General features: G+C 48.4%; 19 non-coding genes and 1 pseudogene across 19 annotated transcripts; 6 read left to right on the top strand and 14 right to left on the bottom strand.

Annotated features, from left to right (window-relative positions):
- Positions 1–237: 237 nt before the first annotated feature.
- LOC135010714 (U1 spliceosomal RNA) lies at positions 238–400 on the bottom strand. The gene has a single exon (XR_010210009.1). It is a non-coding gene; the product is annotated as a U1 spliceosomal RNA (small nuclear RNA).
- Positions 401–552: 152 nt separating this feature from the next.
- LOC135010643 (U1 spliceosomal RNA) lies at positions 553–716 on the bottom strand. Its single transcript, XR_010209938.1, has one exon. It is a non-coding gene; the product is annotated as a U1 spliceosomal RNA (small nuclear RNA).
- Positions 717–1,688: 972 nt separating this feature from the next.
- Positions 1,689–1,852, bottom strand: LOC135010763 (U1 spliceosomal RNA). Its single transcript, XR_010210056.1, has one exon. It is a non-coding gene; the product is annotated as a U1 spliceosomal RNA (small nuclear RNA).
- A 674-nt stretch (positions 1,853–2,526) lies between these two features.
- LOC135010874 (U1 spliceosomal RNA) lies at positions 2,527–2,689 on the bottom strand. Its single transcript, XR_010210146.1, has one exon. It is a non-coding gene; the product is annotated as a U1 spliceosomal RNA (small nuclear RNA).
- A 152-nt stretch (positions 2,690–2,841) lies between these two features.
- LOC135010840 (U1 spliceosomal RNA) lies at positions 2,842–2,996 on the bottom strand (annotated as a pseudogene).
- Positions 2,997–3,793: 797 nt separating this feature from the next.
- Positions 3,794–3,956, bottom strand: LOC135010713 (U1 spliceosomal RNA). The gene has a single exon (XR_010210008.1). It is a non-coding gene; the product is annotated as a U1 spliceosomal RNA (small nuclear RNA).
- Positions 3,957–4,108: 152 nt separating this feature from the next.
- LOC135010752 (U1 spliceosomal RNA) lies at positions 4,109–4,272 on the bottom strand. Its single transcript, XR_010210045.1, has one exon. It is a non-coding gene; the product is annotated as a U1 spliceosomal RNA (small nuclear RNA).
- Positions 4,273–4,946: 674 nt separating this feature from the next.
- Positions 4,947–5,109, bottom strand: LOC135010837 (U1 spliceosomal RNA). The gene has a single exon (XR_010210123.1). It is a non-coding gene; the product is annotated as a U1 spliceosomal RNA (small nuclear RNA).
- A 152-nt stretch (positions 5,110–5,261) lies between these two features.
- LOC135010619 (U1 spliceosomal RNA) lies at positions 5,262–5,425 on the bottom strand. The gene has a single exon (XR_010209915.1). It is a non-coding gene; the product is annotated as a U1 spliceosomal RNA (small nuclear RNA).
- Positions 5,426–6,096: 671 nt separating this feature from the next.
- LOC135010711 (U1 spliceosomal RNA) lies at positions 6,097–6,259 on the bottom strand. The gene has a single exon (XR_010210006.1). It is a non-coding gene; the product is annotated as a U1 spliceosomal RNA (small nuclear RNA).
- Positions 6,260–6,411: 152 nt separating this feature from the next.
- Positions 6,412–6,575, bottom strand: LOC135010741 (U1 spliceosomal RNA). The gene has a single exon (XR_010210034.1). It is a non-coding gene; the product is annotated as a U1 spliceosomal RNA (small nuclear RNA).
- Positions 6,576–7,249: 674 nt separating this feature from the next.
- On the bottom strand, positions 7,250–7,412 carry LOC135010836 (U1 spliceosomal RNA). The gene has a single exon (XR_010210122.1). It is a non-coding gene; the product is annotated as a U1 spliceosomal RNA (small nuclear RNA).
- A 152-nt stretch (positions 7,413–7,564) lies between these two features.
- Positions 7,565–7,728, bottom strand: LOC135010611 (U1 spliceosomal RNA). The gene has a single exon (XR_010209907.1). It is a non-coding gene; the product is annotated as a U1 spliceosomal RNA (small nuclear RNA).
- Positions 7,729–7,872: 144 nt separating this feature from the next.
- Positions 7,873–7,988, top strand: LOC135010925 (U5 spliceosomal RNA). The gene has a single exon (XR_010210191.1). It is a non-coding gene; the product is annotated as a U5 spliceosomal RNA (small nuclear RNA).
- Positions 7,989–8,258: 270 nt separating this feature from the next.
- On the top strand, positions 8,259–8,375 carry LOC135010954 (U5 spliceosomal RNA). Its single transcript, XR_010210221.1, has one exon. It is a non-coding gene; the product is annotated as a U5 spliceosomal RNA (small nuclear RNA).
- A 286-nt stretch (positions 8,376–8,661) lies between these two features.
- On the top strand, positions 8,662–8,774 carry LOC135010952 (U5 spliceosomal RNA). Its single transcript, XR_010210219.1, has one exon. It is a non-coding gene; the product is annotated as a U5 spliceosomal RNA (small nuclear RNA).
- Positions 8,775–13,589: 4,815 nt separating this feature from the next.
- LOC135010909 (U1 spliceosomal RNA) lies at positions 13,590–13,752 on the bottom strand. The gene has a single exon (XR_010210176.1). It is a non-coding gene; the product is annotated as a U1 spliceosomal RNA (small nuclear RNA).
- A 144-nt stretch (positions 13,753–13,896) lies between these two features.
- Positions 13,897–14,012, top strand: LOC135010907 (U5 spliceosomal RNA). Its single transcript, XR_010210173.1, has one exon. It is a non-coding gene; the product is annotated as a U5 spliceosomal RNA (small nuclear RNA).
- Positions 14,013–14,282: 270 nt separating this feature from the next.
- LOC135010934 (U5 spliceosomal RNA) lies at positions 14,283–14,398 on the top strand. The gene has a single exon (XR_010210201.1). It is a non-coding gene; the product is annotated as a U5 spliceosomal RNA (small nuclear RNA).
- Positions 14,399–14,684: 286 nt separating this feature from the next.
- Positions 14,685–14,800, top strand: LOC135010899 (U5 spliceosomal RNA). Its single transcript, XR_010210165.1, has one exon. It is a non-coding gene; the product is annotated as a U5 spliceosomal RNA (small nuclear RNA).
- The last annotated feature ends 179 nt before the right edge of the window (positions 14,801–14,979 follow it).

The following is a 14,979-nucleotide window of genomic DNA, read 5'->3' as shown; positions in this document are numbered from 1 at the left end:
AAGCTGATTTATTGCAGCAGCTGGGCACTGTAACAGCTCCAGAGCAGCTCTGAACGGCAAGTAAAAGGGTGTGGGCCCTGCAGCACTACCTGTAGTTTGCATTGTGCATTGGAAGGCACAAAGTAAGCAGACGGGAGAAGTCAGGATAGTGCGCAAGGGCATAGAAGGGAGCGGCTCAAGAAAAGAGAAGTTGAAACAGACAGCAAACTAGGCTGGAGAGAGACCTGAGACAAAGAGATCTGAATTATACGAGAGCCGACCAGGGGAAACACAAATTATGCAGTCAAGTTTCCCACATTTGGGGAAATCGCAGGAGCAGCACACCCAGAGTGCAATGGGTGAGCCTTGCCCTGGGAGAAGCACCTACATGATCATAGTATCTCACCTGCCAGGTAAGTAGAAGTTGGGCTAGAGCTGGGGAGGGTCGCTGCTCGGGTACCCCCCTGTCAAGTGAAGGAGATCCAACTGAGGCAGCACAAGGGAACTCTCGAAAGAAGAACAAGGCTAAAGGAAGATCTGAGACAAAGAAATCTGACTTTTACCAGAGCTGACCAGAGGAAAGCACAAACACAGTCCCCCACTACCACAAATAAAGCAGTCGAGTTTCCCACATTTGGGGAAATCACAGGGGTCAGCATACCCAGAATGCAATGAATGAACCTCACCGTGGGAGAACAATCTTCATGACCATGGTATCTCCTATGCAAAATAAGTATGATTTGGGATAGGGCTGGGGAGGGCCGCTGCTCAGGCACATCTCTGTCAAGTAAAGGAGATTCAACTGAGGCAGCACAAGGGAACTCTCATCTGGGGACAACAACTGCAGGGAGAACACATATTTTCAGATGAACATGGGAGGGCAGAAGGCTGCCTAATACTGAAGCACCCCCAAACAACAAACCAAATGCATCAACTAGTGCAAGCATTCCTGGGGGAAGGCCTGCAGCAGATGGATTTGCATACGGTGATGTCATCCAAGCAGTGGGTCAAAGTTGGCTTCAACCCTCGTCTGCATATGAAAAGAGAAAAGGGGCGTGCAGGGCATGGCGGCCTTTTGCGGCGCTTGGATGACCCCTAGTTCGCATTAAACACCTCCACCCTCCTTCGGTGTGGGGCTCATGTTGGCTATGCCCCAGCCCCTGAAGCATTCAAGCTGATTTCTTGCAGCAGCTGGGCACTGTAACAGCTCCAGAGCTGCTCTGTACGGCAAGTAAAAGGGTGTGGGCCCTGCAGCACTACCTGTAGTTTGCATTGTGCATTGGAAGGCACAAAGTAAGCAGACAGGAGGAGAAGTCAGGATAGTGCACAAGGGTATAAAAGGGAGGGGCTCATGAAAAAAGAAGTGGAAACAGACAGCAAACTAGGCTGGAGAGAGACCTGAGACAAAGAGATCTGAATTATACGAGAGCCGACCAGGGGAAACACAAATTATGCAGTCAAGCTTCCCACATTTGGGGAAATCAGAGTGCAATGGGTGAGCCTTGCCCTGGGAGAAGCACCTTCATGATCATAGCATCTCACCTGGCAGGTAAGTAGGAGTTGGGCTAGAGCTGGGGAGGGTCGCTGCTCGGGCACCCCCCTGTCAAGTGAAAGAGATCCAACTGAGGCAGCACAAGGAAACTCTCGAAAGAAGAACAAGGCTAGAGGAAGATCTGAGACAAATAAATCTGACTTTTACCAGAGCTGACCAGAGGAAAGCACAAACACAGTCCCCCACTACCACAAATAATGCAGTCGAGTTTCCCACATTTGGGGAAATCACAGGGGTCAGCATACCCAGAATGCAATGAATGAACCTCACCCTGGGAGAACAATCTTCATGACCATGGTATCTCCTATGCAAAATAAGTATGATTTGGGATAGGGCTGGGGAGGGCCGCTGCTCAGGCACATCTCTGTCAAGTAAAGGAGATTCAACTGAGGCAGCACAAGGGAACTCTCATCTGGGGACAACAACTGCAGGGAGAACACATATTTTCAGATGAACATGGGAGGGCAGAAGGCTGCCTAATACTGAAGCACCCCCAAACAACAAACCAAATGCAACAACTAGTGCAAGCATTCCTGGGGGAAGGCCTGCAGCAGATGGATTTGCATACGGTGATGTCATCCAAGCAGTGGGTCAAAGTTGGCTTCAACCCTCGTCTGCATATGAAAAGAGAAAAGGGGCGTGCAGGGCATGGCGGCCTTTTGCGGTGCTTGCATGACCCCTAGTTCACATTAAACACCTCCACCCTCCTTCGGTGTGGGGCTCATGTTGGCTGTGCCCCAGCCCCTGAAGCATTCAAGCTGATTTCTTGCAGTAGCTGGGCACTGTAACAGCTCCAGAGCTGCTCTGTACGGCAAGTAAAAGGGTGTGGGCCCTACAGCACTACCTGTAGTTTGCATTGTGCATTGGAAGGCACAAAGTAAGCAGACAGGAGGAGAAGTCAGGATAGTGCACAAGGGTATAAAAGGGAGGGGCTCATGAAAAAAGAAGTGGAAACAGACAGCAAACTAGGCTGGAGAGAGACCTGAGACAAAGAGATCTGAATTATACGAGAGCCGACCAGGGGAAACACAAATTATGCAGTCAAGCTTCCCACATTTGGGGAAATCGCAGGGGCACCACACCCAGAGTGCAATGGGTGAGCCTTGCCCTGGGAGAAGATCCTTCATGATCATAGTATCTCACCTGGCAAGTAAGTAGGAGTTGGGCTAGAGCTGGGGAGGGTCGCTGCTCGGGCACCCCCCTGTCAAGTTAAAGAGATCCAACTGAGGCAGCACAAGGGAACTCTCGAAAGAAGAACAAGGCTAGAGGAAGATCTGAGACAAAGAAATCTGACTTTTACCAGAGCTGTCCAGAGGAAAGCACAAACACAGTCCCCCACTACCACAAATAATGCAGTCGAGTTTCCCACATTTGGGGAAATCACAGGGGTCAGCATACCCAGAATGCAATGAATGAACCTCACCCTGGGAGAACAATCTTCATGACCATGTCCCCAGATGAGAGTTCCCTTGTGCTGCCTCAGTTGAATCTCCTTTACTTGACAGAGATGTGCCTGAGCAGCGGCCCTCCCCAACCCTATCCCAAATCATACTTATTTTGCATAGGCGATACGCCTATGCAAAATAAGTATGATTTGGGATAGGGTTGGGGAGGGCCGCTGCTCAGGCACATCTCTGTCAAGTAAAGGAGATTCAACTGAGGCAGCACAAGGGAACTCTCATCTGGGGACAACAACTGCAGGGAGAACACATATTTTCAGATAAACATGGGAGGGCAGAAGGCTGCCTAATACTGAAGCACCCCCAAACAACAAACCAAATGCAACAACTAGTACAAGCATTCCTGGGGGAAGGCCTGCAGCAGATGGATTTGCATATAGTGATGTCATCCAAGCAGTGGGTCAAAGTTGGCTTCAACCCTCGTCTGCATATGAAAAGAGAAAAGGGGCGTGCAGGGCATGGCGGCCTTTTGCGGCGCTTGGATGACCCCTAGTTCGCATTAAACACCTCCACCCTCCTTCGGTGTGGGGCTCATGTTGGCTATGCCCCAGCCCCTGAAGCATTCAAGGTGATTTCTTGCAGCAGCTGGGCACTGTAACAGCTCCAGAGCTGCTCTGAACGGCAAGTAAAAGGGTGTGGGCCCTGCAGCACTACCTGTAGTTTGCATTGTGCATTGGAAGGCACAAAGTAAGCAGACGGGAGAAGTCAGGATAGTGCGCAAGGGCATAGAAGGGAGCGGCTCAAGAAAAGAGAAGTTGAAACAGACAGCAAACTAGGCTGGAGAGAGACCTGAGACAAAGAGATCTGAATTATACGAGAGCCGACCAGGGGAAACACAAATTATGCAGTCAAGTTTCCCACATTTGGGGAAATCGCAGGAGCAGCACACCCAGAGTGCAATGGGTGAGCCTTGCCCTGGGAGAAGCACCTACATGATCATAGTATCTCACCTGCCAGGTAAGTAGAAGTTGGGCTAGAGCTGGGGAGGGTCGCTGCTCGGGTACCCCCCTGTCAAGTGAAGGAGATTCAACTGAGGCAGCACAAGGGAACTCTCGAAAGAAGAACAAGGCTAGAGGAAGATCTGAGACAAATAAATCTGACTTTTACCAGAGCTGACCAGAGGAAAGCACAAACACAGTCCCCCACTACCACAAATAATGCAGTCGAGTTTCCCACATTTGGGGAAATCACAGGGGTCAGCATACCCAGAATGCAATGAATGAACCTCACCCTGGGAGAACAATCTTCATGACCATGGTATCTCCTATGCAAAATAAGTATGATTTGGGATAGGGCTGGGGAGGGCCGCTGCTCAGGCACATCTCTGTCAAGTAAAGGAGATTCAACTGAGGCAGCACAAGGGAACTCTCATCTGGGGACAACAACTGCAGGGAGAACACATATTTTCAGATGAACATGGGAGGGCAGAAGGCTGCCTAATAATGAAGCACCCCCAAACAACAAACCAAATGCAACAACTAGTGCAAGCATTCCTGGGGGAAGGCCTGCAGCAGATGGATTTGCATACGGTGATGTCATCCAAGCAGTGGGTCAAAGTTGGCTTCAACCCTCGTCTGCATATGAAAAGAGAAAAGGGGCGTGCAGGGCATAGCGGCCTTTTGCGGCGCTTGGATGACCCCTAGTTCGCATTAAACACCTCCACCCTCCTTCGGTGTGGGGCTCATGTTGGCTATGCCCCAGCCCCTGAAGCATTCAAGCTGATTTCTTGCAGCAGCTGGGCACTGTAACAGCTCCAGAGCTGCTCTGTACGGCAAGTAAAAGGGTGTGGGCCCTGCAGCACTACCTGTAGTTTGCATTGTGCATTGGAAGGCACAAAATAAGCAGACAAGAGGAGAAGTCAGGATAGTGCACAAGGGTATAAAAGGGAGGGGCTCATGAAAAAAGAAGTGGAAACAGACAGCAAACTAGGCTGGAGAGAGACCTGAGACAAAGAGATCTGAATTATACGAGAGCCGACCAGGGGAAACACAAATTATGCAGTCAAGCTTCCCACATTTGGGGAAATCGCAGGGGCACCACACCCAGAGTGCAATGGGTGAGCCTTGCCCTGGGAGAAGCACCTTCATGATCATAGTATCTCACCTGGCAGGTAAGTAGGAGTTGGGCTAGAGCTGGGGAGGGTCGCTACTCGGGCACCCCCCTGTCAAGTGAAAGAGATCCAACTTAGGCAGCACAAGGGAACTCTCGAAAGAAGAACAAGGCTAGAGGAAGATCTGAGACAAATAAATCTGACTTTTACCAGAGCTGTCCAGAGGAAAGCACAAACACAGTCCCCCACTACCACAAATAATGCAGTCGAGTTTCCCACATTTGGGGAAATCACAGGGGTCAGCATACCCAGAATGCAATGAATGAACCTCACCCTGGGAGAACAATCTTCATGACCATGGTATCGCCTATGCAAAATAAGTATGATTTGGGATAGGGTTGGGGAGGGCCGCTGCTCAGGCACATCTCTGTCAAGTAAAGGAGATTCAACTGAGGCAGCACAAGGGAACTCTCATCTGGGGACAACAACTGCAGGGAGAACACATATTTTCAGATAAACATGGGAGGGCAGAAGGCTGCCTAATACTGAAGCACCCCCAAACAACAAACCAAATGCAACAACTAGTACAAGCATTCCTGGGGGAAGGCCTGCAGCAGATGGATTTGCATATAGTGATGTCATCCAAGCAGTGGGTCAAAGTTGGCTTCAACCCTCGTCTACATATGAAAAGAGAAAAGGGGCGTGCAGGGCATGGCGGCCTTTTGCGGCGCTTGGATGACCCCTAGTTCGCATTAAACACCTCCACCCTCCTTCGGTGTGGGGCTCATGTTGGCTATGCCCCAGCCCCTGAAGCATTCAAGGTGATTTCTTGCAGCAGCTGGGCACTGTAACAGCTCCAGAGCTGCTCTGAACGGCAAGTAAAAGGGTGTGGGCCCTGCAGCACTACCTGTAGTTTGCATTGTGCATTGGAAGGCACAAAGTAAGCAGACGGGAGAAGTCAGGATAGTGCGCAAGGGCATAGAAGGGAGCGGCTCAAGAAAAGAGAAGTTGAAACAGACAGCAAACTAGGCTGGAGAGAGACCTGAGACAAAGAGATCTGAATTATACGAGAGCCGACCAGGGGAAACACAAATTATGCAGTCAAGTTTCCCACATTTGGGGAAATCGCAGGAGCAGCACACCCAGAGTGCAATGGGTGAGCCTTGCCCTGGGAGAAGCACCTACATGATCATAGTATCTCACCTGCCAGGTAAGTAGAAGTTGGGCTAGAGCTGGGGAGGGTCGCTGCTCGGGTACCCCCCTGTCAAGTGAAGGAGATTCAACTGAGGCAGCACAAGGGAACTCTCGAAAGAAGAACAAGGCTAGAGGAAGATCTGAGACAAATAAATCTGACTTTTACCAGAGCTGACCAGAGGAAAGCACAAACACAGTCCCCCACTACCACAAATAATGCAGTCGAGTTTCCCACATTTGGGGAAATCACAGGGGTCAGCATACCCAGAATGCAATGAATGAACCTCACCCTGGGAGAACAATCTTCATGACCATGGTATCTCCTATGCAAAATAAGTATGATTTGGGATAGGGCTGGGGAGGGCCGCTGCTCAGGCACATCTCTGTCAAGTAAAGGAGATTCAACTGAGGCAGCACAAGGGAACTCTCATCTGGGGACAACAACTGCAGGGAGAACACATATTTTCAGATGAACATGGGAGGGCAGAAGGCTGCCTAATAATGAAGCACCCCCAAACAACAAACCAAATGCAACAACTAGTGCAAGCATTCCTGGGGGAAGGCCTGCAGCAGATGGATTTGCATACGGTGATGTCATCCAAGCAGTGGGTCAAAGTTGGCTTCAACCCTCGTCTGCATATGAAAAGAGAAAAGGGGCGTGCAGGGCATAGCGGCCTTTTGCGGCGCTTGGATGACCCCTAGTTCGCATTAAACACCTCCACCCTCCTTCGGTGTGGGGCTCATGTTGGCTATGCCCCAGCCCCTGAAGCATTCAAGCTGATTTCTTGCAGCAGCTGGGCACTGTAACAGCTCCAGAGCTGCTCTGTACGGCAAGTAAAAGGGTGTGGGCCCTGCAGCACTACCTGTAGTTTGCATTGTGCATTGGAAGGCACAAAATAAGCAGACAAGAGGAGAAGTCAGGATAGTGCACAAGGGTATAAAAGGGAGGGGCTCATGAAAAAAGAAGTGGAAACAGACAGCAAACTAGGCTGGAGAGAGACCTGAGACAAAGAGATCTGAATTATACGAGAGCCGACCAGGGGAAACACAAATTATGCAGTCAAGCTTCCCACATTTGGGGAAATCGCAGGGGCACCACACCCAGAGTGCAATGGGTGAGCCTTGCCCTGGGAGAAGCACCTTCATGATCATAGTATCTCACCTGGCAGGTAAGTAGGAGTTGGGCTAGAGCTGGGGAGGGTCGCTACTCGGGCACCCCCCTGTCAAGTGAAAGAGATCCAACTTAGGCAGCACAAGGGAACTCTCGAAAGAAGAACAAGGCTAGAGGAAGATCTGAGACAAATAAATCTGACTTTTACCAGAGCTGACTAGAGGAAAGCACAAACACAGTCCCCCACTACCACAAATAATGCAGTCGAGTTTCCCACATTTGGGGAAATCACAGGGGTCAGCATACCCAGAATGCAATGAATGAACCTCACCCTGGGAGAACAATCTTCATGACCATGGTATCGCCTATGCAAAATAAGTATGATTTGGGATAGGGCTGGGGAGGGCCGCTGCTCAGGCACATCTCTGTCAAGTAAAGGAGATTCAGCTGAGGCAGCACAAGGGAACTCTCATCTGGGGACAACAACTGCAGGGAGAACACATATTTTCAGATAAAAATCTTGGTCATGCTCTGGTTTCTCTTCAGAACGAACAAATCTTTCGCCTCTTACTAAAGATTTCCGTGGAGTGGAGCAAAACCGAGTTTTATCTCAATTTTTGCATGCCCCATCTTTTTGGGGTTTCTTTTACCGGTTTAAAGATAGAATGAGTGTGCTTTAATGTAAGCTCATTTGCATAGAAATGACAGTAAATGTTTATTTATGTTCAAACAGAACTTTCTTGACCATGCTACTTGCTTTAAAGATCTGGGAGCACATGGAATACAGTACAAACCATGCTTATAGCAAGGAGAAGCCAGGTGAGAAATCTGCTTTCTTTCAAATTGGGCGCTCACTTTGATCTGAATGAGGACTGCTGGCACAGCACTCAGGCGACAGGTGGAATCTTGGTCATGCTCTGGTTTCTCTTCAGAATGAACAAATCTTTCGCCTTTTATTAAAGATTATCCGTGGAGAGGAGCAAAACTGAGTTTTATCTCAATTTTTGCATGCCCCATATTATTGGGGTTTCTTTTATCAGTTTAAAGACAGAACGAGTGTGCTTTCTTGTTAGCTTTAATGTAAGTTTATTTGCATAACAATGACAATAAATGTCTGTTTCTTTTCAAGCAGAACTTTCTTGACCATACTAATTGCTTGAAAGATCTGGGAGCACATGGAAAAGAGTACAAACCATGTTTATAGCAAGGGGAAGCCTGGTGAGAAATCTGCTTTCTTTCTTTCAAATTGGGTGCTCACTTTGAGCTGAATGAGGACTGCTGGCATGGCACTCAGGCGACAGGTGGAATCTTGGTCATGCTCTGGTTTCTCTTCAGAACGAACAAATCTTTCGCCTTTTACTAAAGATTTCCGTGGAGAGGAGCAAAACTGAGTTTTATCTCAATTTTTGCATGCCCCATATCATACCTCCCAACTGTCCCGATTTTCGCGGGACAGTCCCGTTTTTTGGGGACTGTCCCGCTGTCCCACCTGCGGGCCGCAGTGTCCCGCGGTGGGGAGGACAGTTGGGAGGCTCTGTCTGTCGCTGCCCTGCTTAGCAGAGCAGCGGTGAATAGTCGCTGTGCGCACAGCGTCTATTCACTGAAGTCAGAGGGAGAGGTGGCATGCCAGCGGCTCACAGAGCGCTGGGCATGCCCCCTCAGTGCCGAAAACGGGGGCGTGACTCGCGATCGCGGGTCCTCCCGCGAAGCCATGCCCCTTTTTACTTAGGCCACGCCCTTTTTGGGAGCGCGTGCGACTTCGCCGCGCGTGTGTCCCTCTTTGCGATCCGACAAAGTTGGGAGGTATGCCCATATTATTGGGGTTTCTTTTATCAGTTTAAAGACAGAACGAGTGTGCTTTCTGGTTAGCTTTAATGTAAGTTTATTTGCATAACAATGACAGTAAATGTTTGTTTCTTTTCAAACAGAACTTTCTTGACCATGCTACTTGCTTGAAAGATCTGGGAGCACATGGAAAACAGTACAAACCATGCAGTATCACAAGAGCCTTTATTTGATCTTTCATGAAGATAGAGCAGAATTGAGGACACGTCAACAATTTCTGCCGAAGGTGGTTCATCTTTCCACATGGTGCCTTTGGCCACTGACACCTTCGTTGAGTCAAAGTCTCTGGCTGTGGTCAGAACTTTGAAAATTTATGTCACCAGAACGGTTCAGATTAGGAAAACAGAGGCTCTGTTTGTCCTGTATGCTCCCAACAGGATTGGGTGTCCTGCTTCCATGTAGACCATTATGCGCTGGATCTGTGGTAAGATTCAGCATGCTCATTCCATGGCAGGATTGCCGTTACTGAATTAGGTGAAGACCCATTCTACTAGAAAGGTGGGTTCATCCTGGGCAGCTGGTCGGGGAGTCTCGGCATTGCAACTTTGCCGAGCAGCTATTTAGTAAACACTTTTGCTAAGTTTTACAAGTTTGATACCTTGGCCGATGATAACTTCAAGTTGGGTCATTCGGTGCTGCAGAGTCGTACGCACTCTTCCACCCGTTCAAGAGCTTTGGTATAACCCCATGGTTCTTAATGTGACCCCAGCATCCTCTAGGTCGTATGAGAAAATAGGATTTTAATACCTACCGGTAAATCCTTTTCTCTTAGTCTGTAGAGGATGCTGGGCACCCGTCCCAGTCCATACTGTGTCTGCAGTTATTACTTGTGGTTATACACATGTTGTGTTATGGTTCTGGTCAGCTTTTTGCTGCAATTATTCATGCCGTTGGCTTGTGTTCTGTTGAATGCCACGTTCTGCGGCATGCTTAAGGTGTGAGCTGGTAAGATGCTCACCTTAGTTTAACAATAAATCCTTTCCTCGAAATGTCCGTCTCCATGGGCACAGTTCCTATAACTGGAGTCTGGAGGAGGGGCATAGAGGGAGGAGCCAGTTCACACCCTTTGATAGTCTTAAAGTGCCCATGTCTCTTGCGGATCCCGTCTATACCCCATGGTTCTTAATGTGACCCCAGCATCCTCTACGGACTAAGAGAAAAGGATGCCCTTGCGCACTATCCTGACTTCTCCTCCCGTCTGCTTACTTTGTGCCTTCCAACGCACAATGCAAACTACAGGTGGTGCTGCAGGGCCCACACCCTTTTACTTGCCTTACAGAACAGCTCTGGAGCTGTTACAGTGCCCAGCTGCTGCAAGAAATCAGCTTGAATGCTTCAGGGGATGGGGCATGGCCAACATGAGCCCCACACCAAAGGAGGGTGGGGGTGTTTAATGAGAACTAGGGGTCATCCAAGCACTGCAAAAGGCCGCCATGCCCTGCACGCCCCTTTTCTCTTTTCATATGCAGATGAGGGTTCCAGCCAACTTTGGCCCACTGCTTGAATAACATCACTGTATGCAAATCCGTCTGCTGCAGACCTTCCCCCAGGAAGGCTTGTACTAGATGTTGCATATGGTTTGATATTTGATGGTGCTTCAGTATTAGGCAGCCTTCCGCCCTCCCATGTTCATCTGAAAAGATGTGGTCTCCCTGCAGTTGTTGTCCCCAGACGAGAGTTCCCTTGTGCTTCCTCAGTTGAATCTCCTTAACTTGACGGGGGAGGGGCTGCCCGAGCAGCCACCCTCCCCAGCCCTATCCCAACTCATACTTATTTTGCATATGAGATCTCTTGATCATGAAGATTGTTCTCACAGGGTGAGGTTCATCCATTATATTTTAAAATAGGAAGGTACAAATTACATATTTGAATTGCATTTATGTGCTGGATTCAAATGTCCCCCCCCCCCCCCTTCCTTTCTCAATTGTGCCCGTCAGCAGCTATTCTAAGGTTGCTGCCAATGGGTGTGACACATTAATTTCTTCTGTGGGGTACACTGGACTCCACAAGGATTCACATTGGGGTGTAGAGTAGGATCTTGATCTGAGGCACCAACCGGCTCAAAGCTTTTGACTGTTCCCAAGATGCTCAGTGCATTCTCCTCTATAACCCCGCTTCCATGAACAGGGAGCTCAGTTTGTAGTTGGTGCCTTCAGTAGCAGGCCACTTAACAGGGGCCTGCCTCAGGCAGCCTATTCTTAGCTATAAATTTTGACAAGAAAAGAAGAACTTGTTTTATGAGAATCTACAAGGGCTGCAGCAGGCTAGGTCTAATAGACATCTTTACTGCAGCTTCATCACTCCCAGCGGCGCTGTATACTCCCGTGCCCTGGTTGCTGGGTCACTGCAGCGGAGGGTCCGGTTTCATCCTAAGGTCAGTCACACACACACCACCCTTCCGGATCACGAGGCCGCTGATGAAGGGGAGCGTGGCCGTAGGGGGTGGACCGTGTGCGCACTGGCGTGGACACTGATTACTGGGCAGCCGCTCCACTAGCCACCAGGTACAGTTAAGGAGCACAGGTCTGGGGGTTTTTCTCCTATATTAACCCAATTTTGTACTGCCCGCAGCGCATTGTGATAGGTAATAGGGCCTGATTCAGGTTGGATTGCAATCACAATAAGCGATCCAACTGCAAAAATTGCTAAGAGCATACGCATGTGCCTGCATTTTCTGCGGCACCCCGCAGAGAATGCGATCGCCTCTGCCTGTCAATCGGGGCGGGGGGGGATAGGTGGGTCAGCAACACTCCATTTCCAAGTCAGGGATGGAGCGGTGCGGGGGCAAGGCTTCAAAATGGGGTCTGCAACGGAGTAGACACAGGGGGCGTGGTCACAGCGGCTGTATGACATCACATTCAGCCGCTGTGATCACAAAAATGGTGGCGGCTTCCTGCGCGCACATACAGTCTGCACCAGCAGGAGGCTACACCATTTTTTATGATCACGCTGAACTGCAGTGCGACTGCAATTACAGCATGGTCAAGAAGGGAGGCGTCATGCTGGGTGGCCATGCCCTTTCACTGTGCAGGAGCCAGCACCGCTCACACACTAGTCCCCGGGTGCAGCCCCCAACCCCCGGGACACCCGGAGCAACAAAATGTAGATTCAGGCCACCAGGCCACGCCCCTACCTATGAAACCATGCCTCCTTTTTACCATTGCGCTGCTTATCTGCGCGCACTGCATTACAATCTCCCTCGCCACCTCTCTGGGTGTCACCAGTGATAGTGACACCTCTGCCATGCTTGTAGCAGCTGGTCCTAAGATCTACGCCTCAAGCCCTGAGTGTTTGCCCTTGTGACTTGTTGATCATCATAGCGAAGCAGATGCTTACAGAAAACTGCAGGGGCTTAGATTGAAAATAAAAAAATTGATTGGTATAAGGTAGAGAGGAGCGGGTTCGGTTCTCCGAGAACCGAATTCCCCACGAACTCCACGTTGTTTACACTGGTCCGAGGCAGGCTCGGTTGTTCCCGCCTGACTCGCAAAACCTGAACAAGGGAAAATGTCATCATCCCGCTGTCGGATTCTCGCGAGATTCGGATTCCATATAAAGAGCTGCGCGTTGCCGCCATTTTTACTCGTGCATTGAAGAGAGAGCGGAATGGACGTGGCTATGTTCTCTCAGTGGAAATCTCAATATCAGTGCTCAGTATCAGTGGTTACTTATTGCTGCTCAGTAATACTAGTAGTGTGTCTCTCCTGCTCAGTGTCAGTTCTCAGTAGTATCCTCATCAGTGCTCAGTATCACTGCTCATTGTCTTGTGCTGCATTGTGGTGCTCAGCATACTACAGTACATTACTAATAGTCCAGTGCTGCATCTTGCTGCTCAGTGTCAGTTCTAGTATCCTCATCAGTGCTCACTATCACTGTTCATTGCATTTTGGTTTTCTGTATACTACAGTAACATAGTAATATAGTAACATATAGTAACATAGTTTTTGAGGTTGAATAGAGGCAAATTGCCCATCGTGTTCAACCTGTTTTAAGTTGTGATGATTCTACATACTTGCTGAATAATGTTTTATGACTAGTTAGCTACTATAACTCATGTTACCCCCGGATTAACCATGTTGATATTTTAAGTATTATAACCTTAGATAGCTTTTTCATTCAGAAATGTATCCATTCCTTTTTTAAATCCAATTACAGAGTCCGCCATTACCACCTTCCCTGGCAGGGAATTCCACATCCTGATTGCCCTAACAGTAAAGATCATAGTATCTCACCTGGCAGGTAAGTAGGAGTTGGGCTAGAGCTGTGGAGGATTGCTGCTCGGGCACCCCCTGTCAAGTGAAGGAGATCCAACTGAGGCAGCACAAGGGAACTCTCGAAAGAAGAACAAGGCTAGAGGAAGATCTGAGACAAAGAAATCTGACTTTTACCAGAGCTGACCAGAGGAAAGCACAAACACAGTCCCCCACTACCACAAATAATGCAGTCGAGTTTCCCACATTGGGGAAATCACAGGGGTCAGCATACCCAGAATGCAATGAATGAACCTCACCCTGGGAGAACAATCTTCATGACCATGGTATCTCCTATGCAAAATAAGTATGATTTGGGATAGGGCTGGGGAGGGCCGCTGCTCAGGCACATCTCTGTCAAGTAAAGGAGATTCAACTGAGGCAGCACAAGGGAACTCTCATCTGGGGACAACAACTGCAGGGAGAACACATATTTTCAGATGAAAATCTTGGTCATGCTCTGGCTTCTCTTCAGAACGAACAAATCTTTCGCCTTTTACTAAAGATTTCCGTGGAGAGGAGCAAAACTGAGTTTTACCTCAATTTTTGCATGCCCCATCTTTTTGGATTTTCTTTTATCGGTTTAAAGATAGAATGAGTGTGCTTTAATGAAAGCTCATTTGCATAGAAATTACAGTAAATGTTTGTTTCTTTTCAAACAGAACTTTCTTGACCATGCTACTTGCTTGAAATATCTGGGAGCACATGGAATACAGTACAAACCATGCTTATAGCAAGGAGAAGCCAGGTGAGAAATCTGCTTTCTTTCAAATTGGGCGCTCACTTTGATCTGAATGAGGACTGCTGGCATGGCATTCAGGCGACAGGTGGAATCTTGGTCATGCTCTGGTTTCTCTTCAGAATGAACAAATCTTTCGCCATTTATTAAAGATTTCCGTGGAGAGGAGCAAAACTGAGTTTTATCTCAATTTTTGCATGCCCCATATTATTGGGGTTTCTTTTATCAGTTTAAGGACAGAATGAGTGTGCTTTCTTGTTGGCTTTAATGTAAGTTTATTTGTATAACAATGACAGTAAATGTCTGTTTCTTTTCAAACAGAACTTTCTTGACCATGCTACTTGCTTGAAAGATCTGGGAGCACATGGAAAAGAGTACAAACCATGCTTATAGCAAGGGGAAGCCTGGTGAGAAATCTGCTTTCTTTCTTTCAAATTGGGTGCTCACTTTGAGCTGAATGAGGACTGCTGGCATGGCACTCAGGCGACAGGTGGAATCTTGGTCATGCTCTGGTTTCTCTTCAGAACGAACAAATCTTTCGCCTTTTACTAAAGATTTCCGTGGAGAGGAGCAAAACTGAGTTTTATCTCAAATTTTGCATTCCCCATCTTATTGGGGTTTTATTTTATCTGTTTAAAGATAGAACGAGTGTGCTTTAATGTAAGCTCATTTGCATAGAAATGACAGTAAATGTTTGTTTCTTTTCAAACAGAACTTTCTTGACTATACTAATTGCTTGAAAGATCTGGGAACACATGGAAAAGAGTACAAACCATGTTTATAGCTAGGGGAAGCCTGG

This window comes from Pseudophryne corroboree, unplaced genomic scaffold (assembly GCF_028390025.1).
Source record: "Pseudophryne corroboree isolate aPseCor3 unplaced genomic scaffold, aPseCor3.hap2 scaffold_237, whole genome shotgun sequence".
In the NCBI taxonomy this organism is placed as follows: domain Eukaryota; kingdom Metazoa; phylum Chordata; class Amphibia; order Anura; family Myobatrachidae; genus Pseudophryne; species Pseudophryne corroboree.
Note: the sequence above shows the minus strand (reverse complement) of the source record. Positions and strands in the feature narration are given on the sequence as shown.